Source organism: Opisthocomus hoazin, chromosome Z (genome assembly GCF_030867145.1).
Source record: "Opisthocomus hoazin isolate bOpiHoa1 chromosome Z, bOpiHoa1.hap1, whole genome shotgun sequence".
Lineage (NCBI taxonomy): Eukaryota > Metazoa > Chordata > Aves > Opisthocomiformes > Opisthocomidae > Opisthocomus > Opisthocomus hoazin.
The window spans coordinates 45,061,518-45,087,948 of NC_134454.1; positions in this window are offsets into that span (position 1 = coordinate 45,061,518).

The window sequence follows — 26,431 nt, forward strand, 5'->3', positions numbered from 1 at the left end:
TACAGCAGGCTGCACAGGACCTTGTCCAGGCGGGTCTTGAATATCTTCAGAGAAGGAGACTCCACAACCTCCCTGGGCAGCCTGTTCCAGTGCTCCGTCACCCTCAGAGAGAAGAAGTTCCTCCTCATGTTCAGACGGAACTTCCTGTGCCTCAGTTTGTGCCCATTACCCCTTGTCCTGTCACTGGGCACCACTGAAAAGAGCTTGGCCCCATCCTCCTGACACCCACCCTTCAGATATTTGTAGGCATTTATAAGGTCCCCTCGCAGCCTTCTCTTCTTCAGGCTGAACAAGCCCAGTTCCCTCAACCTCTCCTCGTAGTGGAGATGCTCCAGTCCCCTCACCATCCTTGTAGCCCTCCGCTGGACTCTCTCCAGTAGCTCTTCATCCTTCTTGAACTGGGGAGCCCAGAACTGGACACAGTACTCCAGATGAGGCCTCACCAGGGTAGTGTAGAGGGGAAGGAGAACCTCCCTTGTCCTGCTGGCCACACTCTTCTTGATGCACCCCAGGATCCCATTGGCTTTCTTGGCAGCCAGGGCACACTGCTGGCTCATAGTTAACCTGTCGTCCACCAGGACACCCAGGTCCCTCTCCGCAGAGCTGCTCTCCAGCAGGTCCACCCCAAGCCTGTACTGGTGCATGAGGTTGTTCCTCCCCAGGTGCAGGACCCTGCACTTGCCCTTGTTGAACCTCATCCGGTTCCTCTCTGCCCAGCTCTCCAGCCTATCCAGGTCACGCTGAATGGCAGCACAGCCTTCCGGTGTATCTACCACACCTCCCAGTTTGGTGTCATCAGCAAACTTGCTGAGGGTACATTCTAACTCTTCATCCAGGTCGTTGATGAAGAAGTTAAACAAGACTGGGCCCAGTACTGACCCCTGAGGGACACCACTTGTCACCAGCCTCCAACTAGACTCAGCGCCGCTGATGACAACCCTCTGAGTTCTGCCATTCAGCCAGTTCTCTATCCACTTCACCGACCACTCATCCAGCCCACACTTCCTCAGCTTCCCCAGGAGGATATCATGGGAGACTGTGTCGAAAGCCTTGCTGAAGTCAAGGTAGATAACATCCACAGCTCTCCCTTCGTCTACCCAGCCAGTCATGTCATCGTAGAAAGCTATCAGATTGGTCAGGCATGATTTCCCCTTGGTGAATCCATGCTGACTACTCCTGATAACCTTCTTTTCTTCCACTTGCTTGATGATGGCCTCCAGGATAAGCTGCTCCATCACCTTTCCCGGGATGGAGGTGAGGCTGACCGGCCTGTAGTTCCCTGGGTCCTCCTTCTTGCCCTTTTTGAAGACTGGAGTGACATTGGCCTTTCTCCAGTCCTCGGGCACCTCTCCTGTCCTCCAGGACCTCTCAAAGATGATGGAGAGTGGCTCAGCAATGACATGCGCCAGCTCCCTCAGCACTCGTGGGTGCATTCCATCGGGGCCCATGGATTTGTGGACATCCAGATCGCTTAAGCGATCCCTCACACAGTCCTCCTCGACCAAGGGAAAGTCGTCCTCTCTGTAGGCTTCTTCTCTTACCTCCGGGGCCTTAGTCTCCAAAATGTGCATGGGTAACACAGATTTTTAACATCCCTGTCTGCTTGTGAATTTTAAGGCTACTAATCTTTTCTTCCTAAACACTTACCCAAACTCTTCAGAGACTGTAATGCACAGTCATCATTAAGCTGTGGTGCTAAAAACTTACATTTTTTTGAACACTGATGTGATTTAGCTTTCTCTTTGGCATAAATAATGTCACATGGGTTACATAAAGCAAAGTGAGCTTGCATCCTCATTAAACAGGTTTATTTTGTGATTAAGGCCAGATTCTAAAGACAACACAGGACCATGGTGGATAATGACATGTGCACAAAAAAGACCTAAGGGGCCAATTTTTGCAAACAGTTGATATCACCTCATAACAACTTCCCCTCTTTCAGATGTGCAAGTTGAAGTGCTAATTGAAAAACGTAGTCTGTTTTTACTGTTAAAATAGTTAGGAAAATTACCCTTTAAGGAGTCTCCACCTAAAAAATAAAGGAACCAATGTACTCAGTTGCTTTTACAAAATAAAATTCTATGGGCCTGATTCTTAAAGCACCCAGCACTTGTCAGGCACATTTCTGAATGGGATCATACAAGAGCCAGATGCTCTACACCAAGTGTGATGGAGTTTAGAGCAGTGGGGCCAAACAGTCTGCTACCAATCCTACACCATGGGGCAACTAGTGACCAGAATTACAGACCCTCCTGCCACCTACTCTGCGCTGAGCTATGGTGTCAGTACCTACCATCACACTGTGGATAGCACCAACGTGCATCAGAATAACCAACACTCTTACAGTGTTAACTTCTGTAGCATAAATGGTTATGAGAAACGCTTAATCTTTGACTGAGATATTTAGACAAAGGCAACTTGTAGGGAACTCATAGGGGAAGAGTTGATCTTTCTGATGGGATTCATCTGACTAAATGGAAATGTCTACATTGAAGATGTCTGCATCTGTGGAGATGAGAGTTCCCCCTCAAATAGAGGAATATAGGGCCTCACTTGTCATTATTCCTGTCATCTTCAAGCAGACAATGAAGTAGTGCTGATAGTCATGCTCTGTTTCCCCCTGACTGGTGTGACTTCATAGATGCCCATAGAAAAAATGTTTGAAATCAGGTGAGACAAAATCTAGGATCTGCCTTTCCAGATAAATCTCACAGAACTGATGCACAACCCACCAAAGACCATGTGAGGCTGTTTGTTGACCTCTCTGGGTCAGAGATCATTCCTTTCTTAGTGAAAGATATACTGTAATAAAGAGTGAGTGCTGGATTTCTTGAGCTCAGCTGCCAGACTTTTCTCAGAATTGTGGCACAGCTATGTGAATACTCTAGGGACATAAAAAAAAGCATTTTCTCACATTAGTCATTGGAAGTACATTTGGATATTGGCCATTTTCTTTTCAAACATTGATTTAGCGAGAGAAAACCAGCTAAATCAATCTTTTATTTAGCAAGGGAAAACACTGTTTTACTATATGGAAACTTTGGAAAAATTCGAGAAAAGGAAAAGGTTTGACTGAAGAAAGGCATGTACAGACTACCTCTCCAAAGTATGGCCTGGGCAGGGATGTGCCAATCTGACATTTCAGAAAATATGTACGAACCCATGTGAAAAAGCAGGGCTCACTTGTTGTACCAGTTGTGTCACAAAGGAATTTATGTAAGCATTATTCTTATGGTTCCTGGGTCACACAGAGCGCACAAGATCAAGGTTTCTGTGGACAGCGACAGGTGTTGTCTGTCCTCAAGAGAGTCCTCAGAACCTGTCATGGCCAGGACTTTTTGGAGAGGTCGAGAGAATGAATGTTTGTACCAGCCAAAAAAAAAATTTCTTCTGTTCTAAAACAGCCCGTATTTTGAACGGTCAGTTGTTATTGCCACAAAGCAAGTTGTTGAGGATTTCCACACATTTCGACTGCAGAGTGTTGCATCAGCTGCGAGAACTATTACAAATGTCCAGACTTTTGGGGGAATATGATCCAGGTCAAACTTCTAGCTGCTGTTTCAGCATTTAATTACCAAAGCATCTTGATATGGATCTGGAGAAGTAAGGGAAGGTTGTTTATATAGAAATAAAGTCATGTTCCATCTTGACACTGCTACATCCTGCTGAGACCCTGAGGTTAAATCATTAAAAAGGATCTTCTTTTGTTACCTACAGAACTGTTTTGTGCTCCAGTCAGGGATGACATTGCAGTAATACGGCTTGTAAGAGGTCCCTAGAGCCTTTACAATGACAGAAAATGTCTGCTGGGAAAAAAAACAACCTGTTTTATCCTGCTAACTGAACATCATATTTAATACGATAGCTATTGACCATAAATGAACACCTTTCTGCCATTTTCCATTCCCAATAATCGAACTCATCAATTGTGTTTCAAGATTGCTACACTCCATATGTAGCAATGAAATTACGCCTCTATGTGAGTAATTATCCCTTATTACTGAATGTCAAAGGTCAAATTTTCAGCTGCCTGACTAGGAGTTTTCAAGCATGTGCTCCAGTTTGAGTAAAAAACATGGAGGCTGCACAGAAGTTATGTTCATTTTGAAACATGTTTTTATTAGCTAATGTGTTTGCAGTGTTGAGAGAATTTTTATGTGGAACGATGCGACAAACATGTCACACATTGGCTACAAATATAGACTAATAAATTAAAAGATGTCCTAGCTGTGGGATCAGTTACACTGTAGAATCTTGATATGAAAAATGGAAAATTCATGCACCAAAAAAAAGCTAACAGTAGAAAAAAAGCACTAGAAAATGTAGTTACCAGGAATAGCCTTTCATTGGTTAGCATACATGTGTAGCTTCCAAACAAAAGCGAAATTAATATTTCAGAGTAGCACGCTTTGTTTGCTTTCTGGTTTTTTGAGATAAACAGGACCTCCAAAACGGGAAATGTGAGATGAGCCCCTCTGCTGAAAATCTGTGGACTTTCACCTAAAAATGTCAGACTTCTGGATACAAAGCCAACATTTAAAACAACCACCACCAACAAAAAAAGATCTGTGAATTTAAAAAAAAATCCTAACTTCTGCATCAGCATAGCCTAAATTAAACCCTTTTATGTTTTCTACTCATTATGGAGAATTAAGTACTGCAGTCACAATTAGGCAGTTTTTCATTATTTTTCAGGCTAATTTCTTTTTCTGCACCATAAAAAACCAGAATGATTTGAAGTTCCATTAAATATCCAGTAATGCTCTGATCTTACAAATGCCAGTGCAGTCTGACCACAACCAGAAGAAACAGCAATAAAGATAATTTACACTGACAAAGAAACAGTGCCAATTTCTTGCACAAAACTGACAGTAACTGAATTTTAAAATAGTTTTTACAAGTTCTTAAGAACAACACAAACTGAAAGGACGTAAACTGCAAATAATAACCAGCATTACCTCTTTTGACTGAGGCAGCTGAATTATAACTCTGTGTCTTGGGGATTATTCTGGGTAGGAGGAAAAATAAGTGATGAGTATCTTAGACACAGATCTGTCTGTATGCAAGAATGCGCAAAATCATATTTACCTGACCACAGGAGGTATTAAAAATCCCAGTTTCTCCACTTGCTTTTCCAGACCTTTCTCAGCCATTAGCGAACCCAAAAGGCTAATGTTCCAGCTCTGTCGATACGAATGGCAAAATCCAGAGCTGACTCCAGTAGGACCAGGATTTCACCTGAAGAAAAGAGCCGGAGTGGTGCTCATAAATTAACCTCTTGACAATTTGAATAGCTCAGAATAATTCCTTTCCTCATGCAAAAGTTAAAGCCAGTGAAGTGTACTTTGTGAAAATCCATTAAAAGTGGGTAACATATGCCCATTATCTGCCTAGTAGTTTAATTATTCATGCAAATAACCCATCATGCCATGTTAGTCACAGAAACCAAGGCCGTGGTTTAAACAAGCAAGTGCGTGCCTGGAGTGTCTCCACCTCTGTGTACAGAGCCTGAGAAAAATTACAGAACCTCGCTTTTGCAGGTAATGTGTTCAGCCCTTTCTGAAAAACATGCCCAACCAGAGCTTGGCAGCTGTCTGTCCAGACACTGCTCTCTCTCTGTGAACAACTGTCTCGGCTACTCGGGTCAGTAATGTCATTTTCAGGAAATCTGATAGGGAATTTCAGCTGCTCCGCTGGAAAGAAATCCACTGAGGGGATCTGCCGAGCAGCTTGCGTTAGTTTATTACCTTTTCTAAGTTGGTTGCTTTCTGTGTGGCGAGAAGAAAGAATGAAACTTACAGTTCAATATTGTTTTGCCTTGTGAATTTATATTAGCAACACTGGAAAGCACAGAGAGTCCCCACGTAACAGTTCTTGACATCTTCTTTGAATTTCTGTAGGTATTATTCTTTGTGAACCATGAAACTCCTAGGACAGTTAGGGCCTTTCTAGTCTCATACCAATAATGCCCCCAGCTGAGGCACAGGAAATCCAAATTGCTATTCAAATTAAATCACGGGAAACCTTGATTCCTTGCTTGTCTCAAGCGAAGTTAATGAGAAACAGATGCACACTCCTGTCAAAACACAAAGTTGTATATTTATCTACTGCTGGTGTGTCTTTTGGCATACTGGGTTAAAATTATAATATTCGCCTTTTTTTATTTTTTCCAATTAGCATTGCATTTGGTTAGTAGGCTTTTGAAAAATACTAATGAAAATAAATTACCAATTTGTATTGATACTGATAATTCTGATAATTACTGGCAAAGTTAAACCACTAACTTGATCAAAATGAAATTTGTGTCCTCTGGGAAAAACAGTAGGAAGGGTAGCATTCGTGATCCAAATTGATACAAAAGGATGAAATGTGTAATCATCTAGTGTAACAGAACATTCAATCCAGACTCAAATGAAACACTGTGTTTTGACATCAGCTAACAACATTCTGCTAAAATAAATCTGCCCCTAACACAAAATGAAGACCTATCTGTTTTCAACACATACACACACACACACAGAGCCCTAGTACAAAACTGTGCAATCCATCCACAGGAACTATCACTTCAGTTGTGATGAAAGAGGCTCCTGGGTATCCTTTATCAAAACTCCCAAGACAGTGTTTTAGGTTCATCACTTAGATGATTATATGCTGTACAACACGTGAGCAGCTACCAGTGACAGTATCAGGGAAAAGTACTGCTTTCAAGCTGATTTAGATCCATGAGTGCACGGAGTATTTTTCTCCTTTGCATTTGTCAACACTACGAATGGACAAGATTAACATCCTTCTCCTCTCTCTGAATAGGGGTGTGTAAAAAATGCTTTTGCAATGTAAAAAGCATTTTGTAAGAGTTTCATTGAAGATTGTTTTTCTTAGTATATGCTAGCGTCAGCAATGATCAGGCATGTGCCATATAGGTAATACAAAATGGAAGAAAAACCTTTCCTCCTTTTGTGGACAAAGCTAGGGTTTTTTAAATTCAGTCTTTCTGGCATTCAGAAATATGGATGAAAATTGCTTGTAGTTGAAAACAGAGAAATATCTGGGTGTCCAGGTTAATACTACATTTTATAAGTATTGTGTATACGATTCAGGTCTCAACTTCCAACCGTACATGACTAATATCCTGAATTCAGTGAGATAGCCCTCACCTGCAAGCACGTAACTGAAAGATTAATCAGGCCTATTCATATCTTCATAAAGGCAAAGTCAGGAACTGTTTATAACACTGAATGTCTCAGTGCCGTCCTGAAACTTATTTTTACTGTGACACAAAAATCCAGTGTTTAAAATCTGTCATTTTCGTAAACCTGACGTATTCACCCAGCTGCATCAATTCACAGTGTGTTGGCTTATGCTTCCCCTCCTGTTATTGTCCCCCTTCTCTTTCCCATATCCTCAGCATGCTGGGAGTCCTTGAGTCTTTAATTAACCTGTAATTTACCACTGGGGAAGACCCTTAGCAAACAATCAACTTTACCTTTCAGCTTTGAAAGGCATATACTCATTCTCTAGTCCTCATTGTTTCCAAAAAATATATGACATCTTAGAAGACTGGTGCTGGTCTGGAGCAAAAACACACCACTCTGAATGGAGCCCAGCCCGTGATGGCACTGGTATTCTCCCATGCTTTCACTGAAGTTACAAAGAGGTTATACCCATTTCACTTCTTTGTTTTCTTGAAGACATTGGCTTAACCATCCCTGGGACCTCGCCCTTTGCAGGATGCTGAGGAGGAAACGGACTAGAGGATCTGTAGCTCCCTTGCAAGCACAGAAGTTTCTCCACATTCTGGTTTCTTTAGCAGCATCTCAGTGAGGAAGGACTGAGAACAAAAGGCAAAGCAAGGAATGTTTATGCAGTGCTGCCTCCCTCTCCCACCACCAGCAGGCCTCCTTGGTGGCCGTGCCCGAGGGCTGCTCAGCTCGCCCTTGGGTCGCACGTCCTTCACCTTGCACCACGGACTTTGAGGCAGCGATAGCTGTAAATACTGAACGTATTCCGGTGTTATGGTCTATGATGTTCTTTCCTGGTTTCTTTCCAGCGTGTGTTTTTATAATCTTCCACTGGAATAGCCTGGCTTGCTAAATGAAGTTTTTTGCTTTCAGCTACAAAGTAATTTTGCACTTAGGATAATGAAATAAGTAGGAGCTGCGAAGTTTTATGTCTTCACTGCCCCACTGGCAATAGGCCTAATCTAGCAAGCAAAACACATGTCGTTAGGAAATGCCATGATGAAGGTTTTAGATAACCCTTTAAACACCGTGTGACTGAGGGTAAGAACTGCGCAGGAAACGACTGCAGTAGTCATCTTGTAGTCACCTCATCAAAGGCTTGTCCTCAGAGAGGAAAAGTAGTTACAGAGCAGCACAGATGGTCTCGCACTGTTAGAAGCACAGCAGTTCACACCATGCAGGAAAAGTAGGGATGCAGAGAGGCAGGCAAAGTCAGCAAAATAAGTGTAAGAAATACCAGGGGTTGTAATTAGGGAAGGAGTGGAAGTGCCAGGGGCGCGCAGCGTTGGGAAGGGGAGTCAGAAATTGTAGCAGAAAACTGAAGACGGCCTGTTTGAGGGAGGGGAGAAAGAGGGCTGGTGGTTTGATTTTATTTGTATTCCCGCCCTGTGCAGAGCACCTGCAAGTGCTTTAGGCTGATGATGGCTGAGGGCTTTGTGTTGTCTGAAGATGGATACAGCTTGCCAAAGGAATGTTTCTGGTACAGCAAAGCATACCAGGCTTCAGACTTTCCGTGTGGTATAAAATCATTCTTGGGATGGCTTAAACTTTATTTAGACATCTTTTTTTCAAGTATTTGAACATCTATGGGGGGTGAATCTTTGGTATTTTCGTCACTCCTCTTGCTATGGCTACTGGACATTACATGCACTGAGGTGAGATAAGAAAATATTATTATCCTGTGAGGCGCAGGCAGATGTGGCTTGCCCAGAGATAGCCTGCAATGACTAACTCCCAAGCATGCATGCAAATTGCTGGCCTATATTACCCCTTATTTGATGTCCCTCGCTGTTTCCTGTCACCACATAAGGTTGAGATCTTCACTAATAGCCGCTGCAATGGGTAACCTCCCAGCTAATTTACGTCTGCCTAAACAACGACTCCCTGGGTTAATTTAACACCTGTAAGACCCGGCACATTAAGCTGCATTGCTTCCTGTGCAGTCTTGCCCCATCCTCGCAAGCGGCATTTTGCAGCTTGTGGCTGAGGGCCAGGTCCTTCTCTCAAATACAGCTGGATAAATCTGCTCTACCCACAGACCTAACCAGTCCACCCTTTTCCTGCTTTGGCTCGGCCTTAACTACTCAGACGGTTGTATATTTTGTACACTGCTGTCCAGTTCATCTTTTTTTGTTTTACTTCAGAATTTATGAAAAGCTAAGGTGTTCTTTTTTTTTAAAAAAAAGCAACTTTTTTTTTTCTCTTTTGTACACACACTGTTGGTCTGATGTAACTCTGCCAGGATTTCTTCTTGACTGCTTCTTGATTACATCAAGGTCAAAATAAATCATTTCAAGAAGTGTGTGCACTACAGCAACACACTGAGGCAAGTTTATGTATTTTTCATGCCACAACAATCTTTTAGCATCTAGTACAAATGACTCATTGCAGTTTCAGCATGTTATTACCTTCTTGAAATACTATTAAATTCAATCTCTCTTCCTCAGCTGCTGCATGGTACTCTATATTTCTGGCTATTTCCCATCATAGTAGAAAAATTAAAGGAATAATGCTTGCAGCAGCTGAAGTGCTCTCTCACGCTTAATACCACCCTGCTCCATCACTGCCCTTTTTTGGTAATGTTTGGGTTAGGTTCTGGATGTGAAACAAGCTGTCTGACAGGAAAGTGCCTTGATGTTTGCAATAGTGGAAAATTCCAATCTCCCCTTTAGTTTATTTATCGTGTTTTACTGGGGACTAACTGCAGGTTTAAATGCTGTGATTATTTTTAATGATATTAGGAAGAAACAGCCTTGAAAGGGGTTGAATTTTTTTCAGAAAAAAAATTGTTTGGAACATCAAAATCAAAGCCTTACCTATAAACCAGTCCTACATCAGCCATCTGGTTCTCTCAGAAGTGTTTTGAGGAGTGATTTACTCCTGATGTCACCACATCTCTTGCCATTCTTGCTGGAGATCAACATTTGTTGACATAGACTCACTATGTCAGACACAAAAGAATCTGCAGTTCTCTTAATTTACATGGGTTTTGGACCAGGCCTGAGGGAGAGAGAAAAAATAACAGTGGGAAGACTTTACCATTCTAGCTATGCAATGGAAAATTATCAGCCTGTGCCGAGGCAGGGAAGGACAGAAGGGCAAAGGAGAATAGCTTCCCCTCTCCCAGGGTGCTCCAAGAGGGGAAAGCAGAGGGGCAGGAGTGTTGAGCTGCTGCTCTAGCTTACACACCAAACTAGCTTCTTTTCGCTTGCACTGAAATTTTATGGGATTCTTCCTGTCTGCTGCCATTTTGAGAGCTTCTTGGAGTTTTTCACTGTCCTGCTTTCTAAAACTAAAAAGCCATCCAGGCTGAAGTAGGGATGGGGTTATAAAATTCCTCTCTGTGTGCAAGAAATGTAGCCAAGATGAAGAGGAAACTCAGGCTAGGCTAACTTACTTGAGGACAGAAAGGGCAGCCAGGTAGGAAAGTTTTGATATCTCCTGTTGAAGCCTTTTTTGAAGAAAAAAGAAAAAAATTCTTTATGCTTTCTGGTGTCAGGGGAGGGGGGAAAAAAAAAAAAGACAGAAAACTATCTTTGCCCTTAGGTCTTCTGCTGAGCAAGAGAACCTGGCTTCTTGTCTTAACACCTAATGCTTTACAGAAAAAAACAGTTTTGTATAAAATGAAGGAATCTCTTCTGTGTTCCTTGCAGCAGCAGCTGGCACCAATGGTGTTTGACAACACACACCTGTGTGCCTGCCTCTGCCTTCCACTCATCCAGACACGGAGGCATAACCCAGAACCCCATTCACCTCGTGTCTGTGGTGGCCAGGAGCAGGGCCGTCCAGCATGGTCCCCTAGGAGGAGAGCAGCAGGGTCCCCAAGCAAGTCTGCGGGGAGAGGTGGCCGCCCAGCTACTCCGCTCTTTGCAGGGGTGGGCAGCTCTGGATGTGCCTGCAGAGATATGCAAGCATCTGAGGGATGCCTTTTTCCGACACGAAGCTGCTATAGGACTGCAGGCATCTCCAGGAGTCAGCCGCTGGCAGGTAGGGGTGGTCCGGCTCCGAGTGCTGGGTTTGGCCAAGTAACCCTCAGTGCCAAAGTAAGTGTCTTTGCTGGTTTAACAGCCTTTGACTGGCTAGGCAGCTTTCAGTGACTGTGATCCAAGGGTTTGAGTCTGCGGCATCCCCACAGCTTGTGTGAACTGACACCCCACTCTAAACCAGAACTGCCTTTTGCCATAGCTCTTCTGCTCTGAGCTTCACCCTAGGGAACTACTGTGTAGTTACCAGGGATAGATGGAGCTTGGAGAATGAACACAGGCTTAATCCTTAATTAACAAGGGTTAGTCTTTTTGCCTTCCATCCTCAGAAGTAATACAGCACCAAATAGATGCCTTTTTCCAGCTGTTTACCTGTCTTCTTTGCTCATATTGTGAGCTTGACGGCAGACACTAGTTCTTGATATGAATTTCCATGCTTTCTAGATGAAAGTACCATGCAAATAACAGGCGCAGAAATTAAGGTATTTAGTTCTTATTTTTGCAATAGGCTTTTCTAGCCCTGGATTATGCCTGGGGGACCTAGTGTGCATGAAAGTCAGTGACATCCTGCCTTAGCTGCTCTGACTGCAAGTGATACTGATTCAAAATGCTTGCACGTGGTGCAAGTATTCCTCCCACTCAGAGCAGGGCATGCCCTATGTCCTTTATTTTCCTTCCAGAGTATTGCTTCATTATTATGCTAAATTGCAGAAACATCATGGGTGTTTCTTCATCATTCTTAATAGCTGATTAAGTAGTTTTATTCTTACATACTCCAACAAGCCCTGTTTACCAGGGCTGTGTGTTATCTAATTCTAATGTAGCCACTTGGGTTTAACTTTTCTAGGAGAATGGAGAACATCTGTTATATGGAGATAGAAAATCATTTTAGAGCTTCCAGCAGAAGATTAGAAAATCCACCTACACTGTTGTCCTGTACCTATCATGCAGCTGTAGCTTGCTGCACAATCAGTATTTGTTCCAGTACTGAACTATTTGAAGATTCATGGTTAAATACAGACTTGACCATAGAGTTTACATTCCACAAGTGGTTCAAGCAAATGAAAATGAACTTGACCTGACTTTTTAACCTTCTTACCAAGTTATGCAGACTGTTTGTACAGGCAGGAGATAGTAATGGTTGGGGTAGAAAAGGGAAAGAACAAGAGTCAATCATCTTTTCTTAGCTGAATCATTAATTCACCGTGCAAAGCCCTTCGTCTCAGTTGCCTTACTGACAATTTTCTTTTTTATAAGAGTACTCTGAGAGCCAAATATACTACTTGAAATATGACTTTTCTTGTGAAATTTGTGTCTGCATTCAGAAGAATAATCTAAGCATGGAACATATTGTACAACGCTAAAACCAAAACAGAGATATTGGAAATAAGATGATTTCTTTATTGTGAATCTTCCAAAACATGAACTGGGCTATTAGTATGCAAACTTTATACTTAAGGCTGGCAATAGGTTTTGAAAGTCACTGCAGCTTGTATGGGCTTGGTCGTAGCTTTTATTTTTCTCAGAATTCCTTGAATTCTCAAGGACTATGACATTCAGCCAGTTGATCTCAACTTAAGCTCTTTTCCTCAGAGCCAAGTCATAAAAGTTTAGAGACTTGGGACACTTTGAGAGCCCACTCACTTGGCCGTTCAACAAATGCATGGCCGGCCCAGTGGCTCTTGCCTTTCTGCCGTTCCTGAGAGCTGTTTGTCTCAAGAATCACAGCATGAAGAAGATGATTGAGTCATGCTCTGTATGATAGAGGCAGTGTCATGGAGACATTAATTATCCAGGAATCCCTCAAACTCTTGAAAACAGCAGCTGCCGTTTTGTTTCACACCCACAACAATTTACTACATGATCTGCTGTGTTCTTTGCAATAGCTCATTCTGTATTTCTTATCCTTAAATTGATATTGAGGTAACCTGCATTCAAAATAAAAAGACTGCCACTAAACCTCCTGATCCTGATTTTGCCATAAGCCTAGAGCATTCCCATAGGCTGTGGCTCAACTTATATGCCATGATTCTTTCAGTCAGAGTAAATTCCTTGTATTTTCCATGTCTTGCAATCTGGCTGTGGAAAAGAAACGTGCCACAGATAATCGTTAGGATATGATAAAAATGCACTGACAAGAAAAAAATTGTTGCAATATTAAGCATCACAATTGAAATAATTTCTGCATTCTTCCTTAAACACCAGAGAGCAGTAACAATTTACACAACTTTTTCTCCTAAAGCAATACCATGGGGTGCTTAGCCTGGAGCAGGGAAGAAGGTTCCCTTTGCCTGCTTTCTGCATGCCAGTAGCGCTTGGGGTCTAGTGGTAGTATGGAGTTGGGCTGAAGTCACACCTTCCAGTAAGGATGCTGCCTTTCCAGTTCTCCTGGGATTTCTGAGGAACAGACTGTCTGTGTGTGTAGCTCCACAACATCTCCCACAGTGCAGAGCAGGCTGCCCTTGCCAGGGAGGGATTGGCTGTAGAAAACTAGAGCAGGGATAGGGGAAAGGGAAATGACAGCCATGTAAAGAAGTAGCTGCTCAAACTTCCCAGCAAGGAAAGAGAGCTCTGCACCCTCTAGTCAAGTAGAGAGAGAAAAGAAAAGTGTAAATACAGACTCTGCACTTGATTTGAGCCACAGATTTCTCTTCTAGAGGGTAATCAGTGTACTCTCTTACCTTTGTTGGGATTCAGAAAAGAACATGCAAATAAAATGGTTTTGAACAAAGGTCAAGTAAATAGCAGTGAAAAGGTCAGTGCTGTAAGTGCACAGGGAGTGCTGCTGATCAAGTGAATAGAAACAAACCACTGGGGTCACGAGCATGACTGGGATGTCAGTATAATCTTTCGTTACCTAGAGAAACCAGGCTCACCTCTACTAGTGTCCATTTAGTCCTTCGGCATGAACAGGACTGATTACTTGACACTGTTCTTTTCACATTACCTTAGCAGCCTCTAAAGAGCTAACCATGGGTTCACATATTTAATGCCCATTGAAGTTACATATCATGGGTCTTTTGGAGAATTTTGGGGGGCTTGGGGGGGTTTAGGTGGCTTTTTTCCTGAAAAAGCACTGATACTAGAATTGTTTGTGAAAAAGGTAACTGAATATCTCTGGATACCATTGTGGGAGTGGGGAGACAGGATGGAAAGCAAGTGGGTAGCAGAGGAGGAAAAGAAAAATACTGTGTTCAGATTTAGACAAGGCAGGAAATAGAAAGACAATTGGAACACTGAAAGATATGATGGCTATGAGTTCTCTGTTGTGAAATTATCTTGTCCTTGCTGACTTACTCTTTATGGATTTTACACCTCTTTGCAGATCATCCATTCATTTCAAAGGTCACATCAACAACAGCTAGATACTGACTGAAGCCTGGGAAATGACAAATTTGTTATTGTAGCAGGGCTGAAAAAAGTTGTTGCACTAGCAAGCTCACTGCTGTGCAAAGAGAAATAATATCTTTGTTACACACCTTTTCAATCTAAATATGCGTTCACCTGTGTGCTGCAACACACTGGCGCAGACATCAAAAATGTCCAATGGTATTCTCCTTAATTGAAGGAATTCTAAGTCCCAGGCCTATCTTCCTCTGACCCATGTAGCATTCCTTCTGTAAGACAAGTGGTCCCACGGTTACGTCTTGTGGGGTTCTTGTGATTCCTGGAATCAGCGCAGCAGCAACCACCTAAACTAGATAGACATCAAGTCTGCTGTGGTTTAACATGCCCTGTCTCCCTGTTGGAAGCACTATGACGGCTAGTCAACTGAACTTTTCAATCACAATATAAGTTGTTTGGGTAAGACTGATGCAAGCTTCGTTACAGATACCCAGTGGATACCCAATGGATGCCCTGCTACAGCCCCTGGCTAGCAGACTGGCTGTGTGCCTCAGAGCTCTGTCTGGGGTTCAGCTCTGCCCCCCACCTGTTCCCGGCTCCACTGCACTCCCTTCCCACCTGTGGAGCATCGTAATAGTCCCAAGAAGCAGAAGAGGAGATCACTGCTGCTTAACCAAAGAGCAGGGTAATATTTAGCCATTGCTCAGCTCACAGATTCAGACTGGGAATGCTGCAGTAATATTTCCTGACTCGTAAAGCAGCAAAAAGCTGGTGCTATCCTTAAAAGGTGTCCGCCTGCACCACTTGCAGAAAGGGTGTGATGGTTACTGCCCAGATTCATCCTTATTTATGTCATGTTGAAGAGAAGGCAGAGGGGTACAAGTGTTATTGTGTGTGCTTGGCAAACATTGACACTGGGGTTTTTTGTAGCATTTGATAGCCGTAAATCATGGCCATTACTTTCTTGTTTTGATTTTAAGCTGTAATGCTATGCTACTTCTACGTCAGAAGCTTCAAAAATAGGTCTGGGGGAGCGAGAGGAATAAAAGGGGCAAAAATCTGGGAAACAAAAATAAGAGAAGTCCTCAGAACTCTGAAGTGCTACTAAAGGTAATCTAAGGGAACAGTGAAGGCCTGCTTCTACTGTACCCTTCCTGGGCACAACGGTCATCTTTGATTTTTAGGATAAATTCCACTTTTTTAGTGTCCTCTGATTTCAAAGCATTTTTTCAAGGTGAAAAAAACTCATCTGCCTTTAATTCATGGAGAGCAGCAGCTGGAAGGTCTGTTGAAGGTCACAGAGCAAGTGAATATCAGAAACTGAAAAGAAAATAAACCAGTATGATTTTGAGTGTCTTTCCCTGATCACTGACTCGCACAGCTTTCCCTTGGGAGACAGTGACTCTCATTGTCTGCTCTGCCTCTAATGCGAGGTGGAAACGGTCTCCCGTCTGCATCCCACTTCATCCATAGCTTTTAAACCTGCACCTATTCTTTCCAGGATGGCTTCCCTGAGAGTGCTGCACAGTCTGCAGAACATACAATAGGATGAGCTCATTGCTTTCAATAAAAACTCTCCGAGAAAGAAGGACGACACTTTATTGCTACAATAAAGGTCATGACACTGCTTTCTTACATTCACACTATATTTTTAGAAAGCTCACACAGCCCAGATCACTAAAATAACACATCTCCATGAGAATGTTGAGGCTTCATCCTCCAGGCAGTTTACATTTTTAAGCTACTCTAAGTCACATTAAGATTTCACAGTCTTAATCAACTATTGATTTTAATCGTTGAGTGTAATCCATCTGTTCCAAAATCCACGGGCTAGCAATGAAATCAGGATGGCTCATTGTATTACATTAGCCACTACAAGCTCTAAGCAGAGAACTGATCCTTGGCGTATGAAGCACACAACAAAATAGCGTCCTCTCCCAGACATTGACATCTCTCAAGAACTGTTCTACACCTTGCAGCGTCATGGGCCCCGAGTGCAGTCTTACATGCTAACCCAACTCTGTCAATATCCTCGTCAAAGGAACATTCACCAGGTAGAGAGCAGAAGAGGAACAGCCGATGTTCACGATTCAAGCAAGCCTCCAGAAAACAGCGGAAACTCATAGGGACCAAGCCACCAAAATGAAACATCTGGTAGCAAGTGGCAGAAGAAGACTATACATGTTGTGACCAAACATCTCCTTGTTACTGTCAATAGAACAAGTCATTGGAAATTGCTTTTTAATTTACAGTTCTAGGCATTGTCTGGTGTGCTCAGCCCACTTTTTTCCAGTATTGTGCTGTGATGGACCATTTTGAGGAGTCCAGCTTCCATCTTGAACACCCAGCAGAAAGGGAATATTCTGACTCACACAGTTCCAGCTCCCGGTGAAACAGGACGACGCTACCATATGTCTTCTGCATCACTCCAGAGGTAACCACTTACCAGGTTATCAATGGCAAAAAGCATCATGAACATATCCTCTCCTGTAGGAACACCCACCTGTGGTAAGGAGGGGAAGCGGGTAGTGGGTAAGAAAAGTGGGAAGGAACTGTCAGTGATGCCCTAGGAGCTGGTACGATAATCAGGAGACAGGCAGAACTGGGAACCGGCAAGGAAAAAACTTGTCTCTCTTACTTGTCATGATAAGAAAATAAGGAGTTATGACACTATCACAAGGCTTTAATCCTTTAGTAAGTTTGTTTCAAAGGATGACACTTGGCAATATTTGTAGGGACCATTGCACCAGTAACAACCAGCAGGTTATCACTGCAGGCTGAATAAACTGTTGTACAGATTTTTTGTCTTTTTTGTCACAAATGTGTTAAAGAAACAACACTTCTGTCACGTTCTGTCTTTCTATGCATAGATTTTCTGTTTCATACCCTCAGACAAATACTGCTGTAATTAAAAGAAACATAAATAAAATTCAAAGACTTCAGGAACATGGAACTATAACAATGGTACCACATTTGCAGACCTTTTGTCAAAGGTATTTGCATTTTTGATGGGACATAATTTGTTATTTTTTTTAATATAAATATATATATACATATATATATATATACACCTTTTCAAACCATTATTGTTGAACTAACGATTTCCCAGGTCAGTGTTGTGCTCTGTTCTGTGAACATTTGAACAAAGTGCACATTTGAATGCCTCTGCTGAAATCCACAAAAGACAAAATGAAAACACGTCAGTTTGTATCAGCTGAACGCAAATAAGAGTGACTGACACATTTATCCAGATTTCTTTCCCAGTCACAGAAATTAATGATTAGAGGAGCCAACTAAAAAGAAAAAAATCAAACCACTTGATTTCAAACTGCGTCTTTTTCCAAAGTGCATTTAGTGTTTATTTCAAAGGGTTCTGTTTCAAAACATATCCAGGTAGTCTAGAACAGTGACAGAGGCTTAAAAGATGTTAAAGAAAACCACAGTGTCACTTTTTGGACTAGTCAATGGTCTTGTTTAAATATTTTTACGGTAGTGTGACTTGCCAAATCTAGTAGAGAGGCTCTCATAATCACATGTGTGATGCTCTATGGTTTTGTGCCACTGGCAATGCAATCTAGCATTTGTGAAAACAGAACCCCCTAGGAGTAAAAGAAAATCTGCTCTTGACATCTCACACATCCCATATCTCTAATCCAGGATCCCAAAAACTAGAGCACAGGCTCTGGGAGAACAAAATTTTTTTATCTCCCAACCTGTGCTTTACAGTTAAAGCTTCAAGACTGCAAAGGTCAGCAAGTTAGTTAAGTCATGTGAGACATGGTTTATTTTAGTAGGACAAAGAAAACTTTGGAATCTACTTCTTATTCTTTCCCATCAAGCCTATTCCATATGCAAAAAATAAAGACCAGTGAACACAGGATGTCATTAGTACCACAGGTACGCTGCCGCTGCAGACCCATGTCCCAGGCAGCCCAGTGCATCTCGGCCCAGTCGTCAGATCACCGTCTGTCTCAAATCAGCTGCACTCCATAGGTAACAACAAGGTTCTGACAGAGTATTCTCTCCTACATTTAGCTTGTCCAGTTAGAGCAATGCTCTGCATATTATTGCTACTTTTTTAAGGCTGCGCCTAGACAATATATGAAACTGGTAAGCAGTGGAGAACTGCATGTAAGGGGCAGTAAAATGACCTTTGCATTTTTTAATAAGCACAATGCTCAAAACCAAAAAGCAAAGCGAAGAAATAAAAAAGAGAAAAACAGCTCTGTAAAAATGTTCAGTCTCACTTACCATACTGGAGAAAGAAACTAACAAAAAATCTCTAGATAAAATGAGAGGGGAGCTATACAGCAATTGTAACACGAACTGTATGGAAGTTTATGGCCTACTTCTAATCATTTCACACCATTCAGGTAGCAGAAGAGGCTTTGGATTGATGTAGGTGGATGTTCAGGCAGTGGAAACCACAAAGCTGCCAAAAGAGAACACAGTATATTCTTCATAGTCAGGAAACAGAATTCCTTTTCCATCGCGTGTCTACAGGTGTAATTGAATACTTCAGAGAGCATCAACACGGCAGCACGTGAATAATTACACCAGCCAAGACTGAACTGAATGAACATTATCTACAATGGCAGGAGAGGTCAAGGAATGCAAAAAAAGTCATCTGCTGGGAACATTTTCGAATGTTAGAAAAGAAAACATTAGCAATTTGAACTTTTCTGATCCCTGAACTACAAAATCCCAAAACTATCTCAGAGAAAAAAAAATTATTCCAGTTGTAGTATTTTTTCTGTTTTGGGGGGCATTTTTGTCTATTAAAAAAAAGTCTAACTCAATTATTAGAAAAAATAGAATGCTGTAACTCAAACTGGAATTCCCGCCCCCCCCGCCTCGATATTAGAGTTTTAAAACATGCAGCATGCATACTCTGAGTAAAGCCAAGTATTGTGTGAGCTTCACCAGTTGCAACACCGAAGGCTCATCATCTGGATGTGTCTACAGTTTCCTTTTCAAAGGGCTGTGTCAAAACAGAAGGCCTGGAGCCAGGAAGACCTCATACCTAGCCCTGTAGAGGATGCAGACTCGCTTGAGTAATTCATGTAGGCTCGATCCTAAAAGATACTAAGTGTCTCCTGTGAAATGCAGAGATGTGGCCCTGGCATGGATTTCTGCTGAAGTGTCTCTTCTGGAATACCATTTATCTTCACTGCCTCTGTGGCAAGGAGAGAATGATGTGGAGGAGTTGGATGTTGCAATATTGTACCTGCACTGCTGTTTATTGCCAGACAGCAATAAAACCGGTAACACTGGGATGGATGATGTTGCCAGCTTGTCCTCTCTGCATATAAAGGCAAAGACAACAAAAACCAGCTGTAAAGACTGTGCTTTTTAAAAAGGCAGGTAGACATCGTAGAGGGGCTAGGCACGACTGACACACCTTGGGCTCAAATAAGCAAACACAATTTGTTACTGTTATGTATGAAGTGGTCTTACAGCAGATTAATGAAACCCAAGGTTGTTTTATGGAGCTGTCTACACAAGTGTGTACCAATGCACTGGTGACGTGACTTGCCAGGACACTGAACAGTAAATCCCATCTTCCTCTCCTCACCGCTCCCCACGGGTAACAAATACACATTGGGCTCATGTTCCTTTCACCTGCTTGATGATTGTGTTACTAGGGATAGCAGGCCAGCACTGAATTCTGAAGCTGCTTTCCTCATATATTTAGAGAGTAGATTATAAAATGTCAGCAGAGTACACAAGTTTGGGGCTCACATAAATGACACAAAACTTTTGGGCTTACATCAGCTTTGCCAGTGAATGGCCTCCCAGTTACTGGTGTTTCAGTACCTTTGCCAATAAATAGCAGTCCAGCTACTGATGATTAATAGCCATACTGTTAAATAGAACTATTTATGTTAGAACAACTCAGCAAGCAATATGGAGATATTGGTGCAGCATGTCAAAGGCTTTGGATGTTTTCTGCTACTGAACGAGTGAATGTAGGGATGACATTGCCCTCTCGTGGGTAATGGCTGAAATGGAAAATGGCAAGCTCCAGTCCTACTGCCGGCCTGGTTTATTAACCCTGCAAGTTTCACTGCAGCAGGCGCTTACACCTCTCAGCATTTTCATTCCATGTGTTCAGGTCATTCAGAGTTGAGAACTCGCGGGATGCTCCAGGGTCAGGAAAAACTGAACTCGTGGCATGCTCCAGGACTGAGAAAACTCAGGCTAGGACTGCACCTCTGCGGCTGTGGCCCAGAAGCTTCTGTGTAAATGCCAGATATTTGAGCTCAGGATTCTCTTTACTGGAAGAACACAGGGAAAAGCACTGCTTTTTAGTGTTTTAGCCTAAAAGCTAAGACACAGAGCTAGGCTACTGAGAGTCAAACCTGGCTAGGACTGCTTTGCTTTGAAAATGTTCTTTTCTGTTTGTCACCAAGTGTTTAACATAAATAGTTCAGATCACGTCTCCTAAAAGAGTAGTTCACACAATATAGAGTGGAGGGATGAAAGCAAGATGGGATTCATTTCAGAAGACATGTAAACTATTCATGGAGTGTATTGAAAATCTGTGGTACTGAGTGGGTGACTGGCCTGCCACAATGGTTGTGGACATTAAAAATGGAATGTCCTGAGGGGCTACATGTTATAAAGACAGCTGATTTTAATTTTTGGCTGGATCTTTTAAGAGAACCTGGTTGTAGAAGATGAACTATTTCACTGGTAAACTTGGGATGGAGGAGAGGGGGCAAAAGCAAGCGGGAGAGAACAGGTTGAGGACAGCAAGGCCGAGGATGATGCAGCTCGGTTTTCTGTTATGCAAAGCAGCCTGTTTCCTGTGCCCAGAAATGTATCTGAAGTCCACATTTCTGCAATGACAAAAATGCCATAATTACTGATCTCAGAATATCTTTATGAAGAAGGCACATTGTTTATACCGGTGGGTCACTGTCAATGGCATACACAGGATTGTTATAGTAAGTGTGGCTGCTGGGATATTATAAATTAATAAACATTCTCTTCTCAACACCAGAAGAATAATCACGGTTCCTGTCATCCACTGTGAACAGCAGCTTTTAACAACCACAGCAAAACTACATAAAAATACGTTAAACTAGCAATGTTCTGGTTTTAAAATTACTTGTTTATCTCCCATTCTCCCTGTACATATATCTATACATATATATACAACTGTGGGCAGAAACTGGAGCAACTAAGTAAAAAACTTAATCTATCAACGTTCTTGTTCAAACTGCCCCAATTTCAATTTATTTGGGATGGAGGACAAATACTGAGAGAACAAGCAACATCTTGCTCAGAGAACAAACAGTGCTTTGAAGATTCAGCTGACTGTTGGAAAGGTGAGATGGGAGATAAGAGGACTATCTAACAGATCAATGCACACAAAAGGAAACCACATTCTGACATCTTGTCTGTCAGGATAATACAAGAGAGGAGAATGCAAGCACTTTCAAAAAATAGCTACCTTTATTGTGTTGGATATTGCAGGTAAAAGGTGTTTAAAGAGAGAAAAATGGTAACAATAGTTTATCTGTAGGTGAAGACAATTGGTTATGAGTAAAAGGAACTGTTTTGGGTCCACCTTTGAACAACTGCCAGAGCTTAGCTAAAGGAATGATGTCATGCTGAGGTAAGCAAAGCAGTGCCTGGGTTTGATGTCCTGCTAGCTCTGGACTGAGTGACAAGCCATACAGCACCCATGTCTCCTGCATATCTCCACACTGTCGCAGCACGGTAGCGTGGCACAGATGAACCAAGCAGTCGCCCAGCTGCAAAGCCAGAGTTGGCCTGCCAGCCCTCTGCCAGCCCTCAGCATCTCTCCTGGGGAGCAGGAGTCCCCAGGCTCCATCCACAATGCCACAAATAGCCAGAAAAATCCCCTCTGCGAACTCAGTGACTGCTATCTGGTGCTGCAATGGACTTGTGGCTCCTTTCTGCTGTGCCTGCTGGTGGGAGAACAAGTTTCCAACATCAAAAAAGAAGAGAAGGTAGCACCTGGACCCATAGCTTTAGTGGGTGTTTCAACAAGTTTTGGGTATATCTGCTCTGGTCCACAAACCTGACAAGGTCCTACTATTTGAGTGGGAAGAGCGTGGAGGCATCCCAGTGTAACCCCATCCCTCCCAGACCCTCACGTAACGCACAGCCCCCAGCCTCTTCTACTCCTGCCTCTGCTTGTCCTGATACTGCTGGCGTAGTCCAACTCAGAATCATATGGCTGCAAGACGAAAATTCAGTTTCTCCCACTCTGGATCATCCCATCCCTTTGAAATGTCTCCCTAAATTCCTTATCCTGAGCTGCCAATCTTCCCCTGTCTTCCCATCCCAGCCTAAGCTCTCTGTCCAGAAGCCAGACACCTGCTGCTCAGCTCCTCCTGTTCTGCTGGCCCAGGTACTTCTGCTCCCCACACCTCCCGCAACAGCTCTGGCTCCAGCTTTCACAGAGATCAAAAACCACAGGCACAGGCTGCTTTTACCAAAAATCAGCCTGGGCAAAACTCTGAGAGCGGGAAAGGAGAACGTGTCATGGAAAAACAGGTGCGGTAGCCATAGCACAAGCATATGTAATTATGCTGAGCATAAAATGGGCTCGGGAGGTACCCGCAGTGACTCTGCATCCTTCCCATGCCCTACATTACACCAGGTGTCATGAGTGTGATGGAACTTCATCATTAATCTTGGAGTAAATATTCTTTTCATATACTGGAACTATATAAATTTTGTTGGGGTACATACTCTCTTTCCTTTTTCTTTTTTGGGATATACATACATTTGGTGCTGTGAGTGAATGTATAATTAACATATCTCGCTATCATGGTGTTTTTCATTCGTACATCTCTGAAGAGAAAAAGTCAGTGTATGAAGGCACACATTCATCTAGCAGTTACAGCTATAGGCCTTTTGTCTATATTGCGTTTCATACTCATTGCAGAAGGTGTGCTTTCCAAATATTTCAGACCAAGAGTGCGTAACTTTCCACACTCCCTTACGATCAACTTTTCTAATTGAAAATGTTATTAATTATGGTGAATTACGTGTAGATTATTTACTGTAATTATGCAGTAGTCCACAGCCCCAGTTTGGTAACTGCTGGCTTAGGAATCAAATCACAACACAATTTGTGTTCAGGTCCTGGCATTGCCACAAATTTCACAGGCAACCTTTCCAGACACTTTCATTATGTCTTATTTTCCCCATCAGTAAAATTAATACAGATCATATCAGCTGCTTCCCAGGACTGTTGGGATGACTGGTGTTTTGATGATGGTGAAATCTGGGTGGATGTGACCAGACAGGCACAAAGTGTCATTATTATGTTTTACCATCAAATAAACCCTTTGGTTTTGAGTTAGGCTCCAGCAGATTCTAAAGAAAGCAGATTAGAAAATTTAAAAAATAGCCAAGGACTAAACAGCAAAGAATGCTCATCATCTTTCATTAAATTAGGTGTTTGAGGAAAAAATACTTAGCTTAACACTCACAGAAGACAAGCAGATTGATCTACAAAAGAAAAAACTCAAAACAAACAAAGAGCCATGCAGAAGAAAATAATTTTGCCTTCAGGTACTGCCTTACCTTTCCTGGAGCTGGGTAATGGCATAATTTGTCACAATGCTTTAGCCACTAAATAATGTTCGTTTTTCTTTTGTTTGGGACATCTTTTAAGCCATCATTTCCCTGGCTAGTTTACAGCTTTGCAGCTTCTAGTATTTGGAAGGAAAGGCTTTTCTACAAGATGAAATTACAAAAAGGATTGCTGCATTGTTTCTCACAACAGATCCTTTTCCTAGTGGATGAATCATGTTGTTTAACTGGAGGGTAAGAAAAGTACCTTAAAAACCTGCCCTGGAATCTGGTATTTTTCTTGTGCTTACTAGCTTACATTCGTGAATCTATTTCTTGGTTTCGTAGTAAGAACAATGCTCTTCTATTCATTTTTGCATTGATGAGTCCTAAGAGAAAAAACATTCTGCTTTTCATCATTGCTACTTCCATCAATTTGCTTTTGCTGTTATTATATTCTATAGCAGCCCAACTGAAGATTTCCACCTAGCACAAAATAATGCAAGAGCACTGCTGCTCCACATTTGCAGTAATCAATGAAAAGAATCGTTATTTCTGAGCATGCTGATAAAAATACTTACTCTTGTACACTTTACATGGAGAAGAATAGTTACTTTGGTACATAATGGGAGCTATTTTACATTGTATTTTCTCTAAAATTATGGCTAATGTTCATGTAAATTCTGGAGATGTTCTCAGTAACTGGGAGGTAAACTGAGAAAACAGTATCTCTAGAGATCAGTGTCATGGTTGTGGTGAGATCAGTGCCGGAAGATAAATTTCATTACTGTCCTGAAAATCATCCTTGAATTATTTAAAGCCCACTTAAATCCTCTTTTCAGAATTAAATTTAATTTAAATGGGCAATGGATCCTGTTCTAGCATAGAAGAGAATTTCTCTTCAAGAATCTCTCTGGTCTCATACAGACATTTGTGCATTCCATGGATGGTTTATGAATGTGGTTTAATTTTTCTCTGGAGACTTTCCCCTGCCTGAGACAGAGTGGTGATGAGCTAACTTCCTGAGTGTGTTCAGCAGTTCTAGACATGCCAGTAACTACTAATGTGTTCTCTCACCCGCTTAACTAGAAAGAAAAGAGGGGATGGAATAAAAATATTAAGTGCTGAATTAGTTTTATGTAGAAGCACTGCTTTGTAGCTGCTTTTGTTTTACACACAGCAACAGAGTTCCTCCTACAACAAACCAGAAGGCTGAGAAACCACTTGAAATATGTGCACTGGGATCAGACAATTACCTTGTAGAGCATCAGCTCAGCAAAATTCCTTAAGTATTTATCATCCAGAGACTGAAAGACTGACGAGAAACTTTCTTGTGGCAATTTGTCATCAGATTTAGGAGAATCAGAGAAATTTGGATCTTCATGCAACCTTTCATGGAATACAGTAAAACATTTCTGTAAAGAAGTGGCATTTCATCCTGGTCAATCACTCGTGGGAGAAAAAGGTTTTGTGTTTCAAGGCTGTTAAAAATCCAGTGGCATAGTTTTGGTGCCTTTTTAAAATCTCAGAAGGCCATAAGGTGCAAGCTTTGTGAGTCCATATTCTATTTTCAATAAAATAAATTCTTAAGTAACAGTTTAATTTTTCCAGATAAGCTAGAAGATAGAGGGATTCTTAGTGTGGTGTGTATCGGGAATAAAACTAGTAAGAGTGGTGTTTTGCTGATAAAACCTAATAAACGTGGAGTCAGAATGAGAGAGATGATCAATTTTCTAAATTTATTTTTTGTTAAATTATATATTTGTTCCCTACTGTCCCATCCTGGGTAAGTGATATGAACTAGAAATGCTTTCCCATCTGATTGAGAGGTGTTTGGTTTTTTAGAGTTCTTAGTTTTCAGTGGTCAGTCATCAGTTATTTTGTATTTATTTTCAAGGTCCTTTAATGGCAATTTAAGTCTTAAAGAAATTTTCTGAAGTATTACAAAAGTAAAATGAGGAAGAATCTTCATCCAGTAATACACCATTTGAAAGCTTAGTTTTTGTGTGCGTTAAGATGAACTGTTTCTGGGGAGATCACTTGATATCGAGTAATATAAATTACAGTTCTGCATATTTAAATCAGACATACATACGCAGACCTTAAATTTTAAACTTCGCTTTCCTTCTTAACTTCCAGACTGTGACTCACTGGTATAACTTTATACACTAAATTTTTAAAAAGAATCCATTTTACTTATTACATGCATTGTAAATTACACCTAGTACAAACAAAAGAAGTTTGCTAGAAGATTTTGTTTTACTAATGCATGAAAATTTAGGAGTTAGCATACTTCTGTCCAAACGG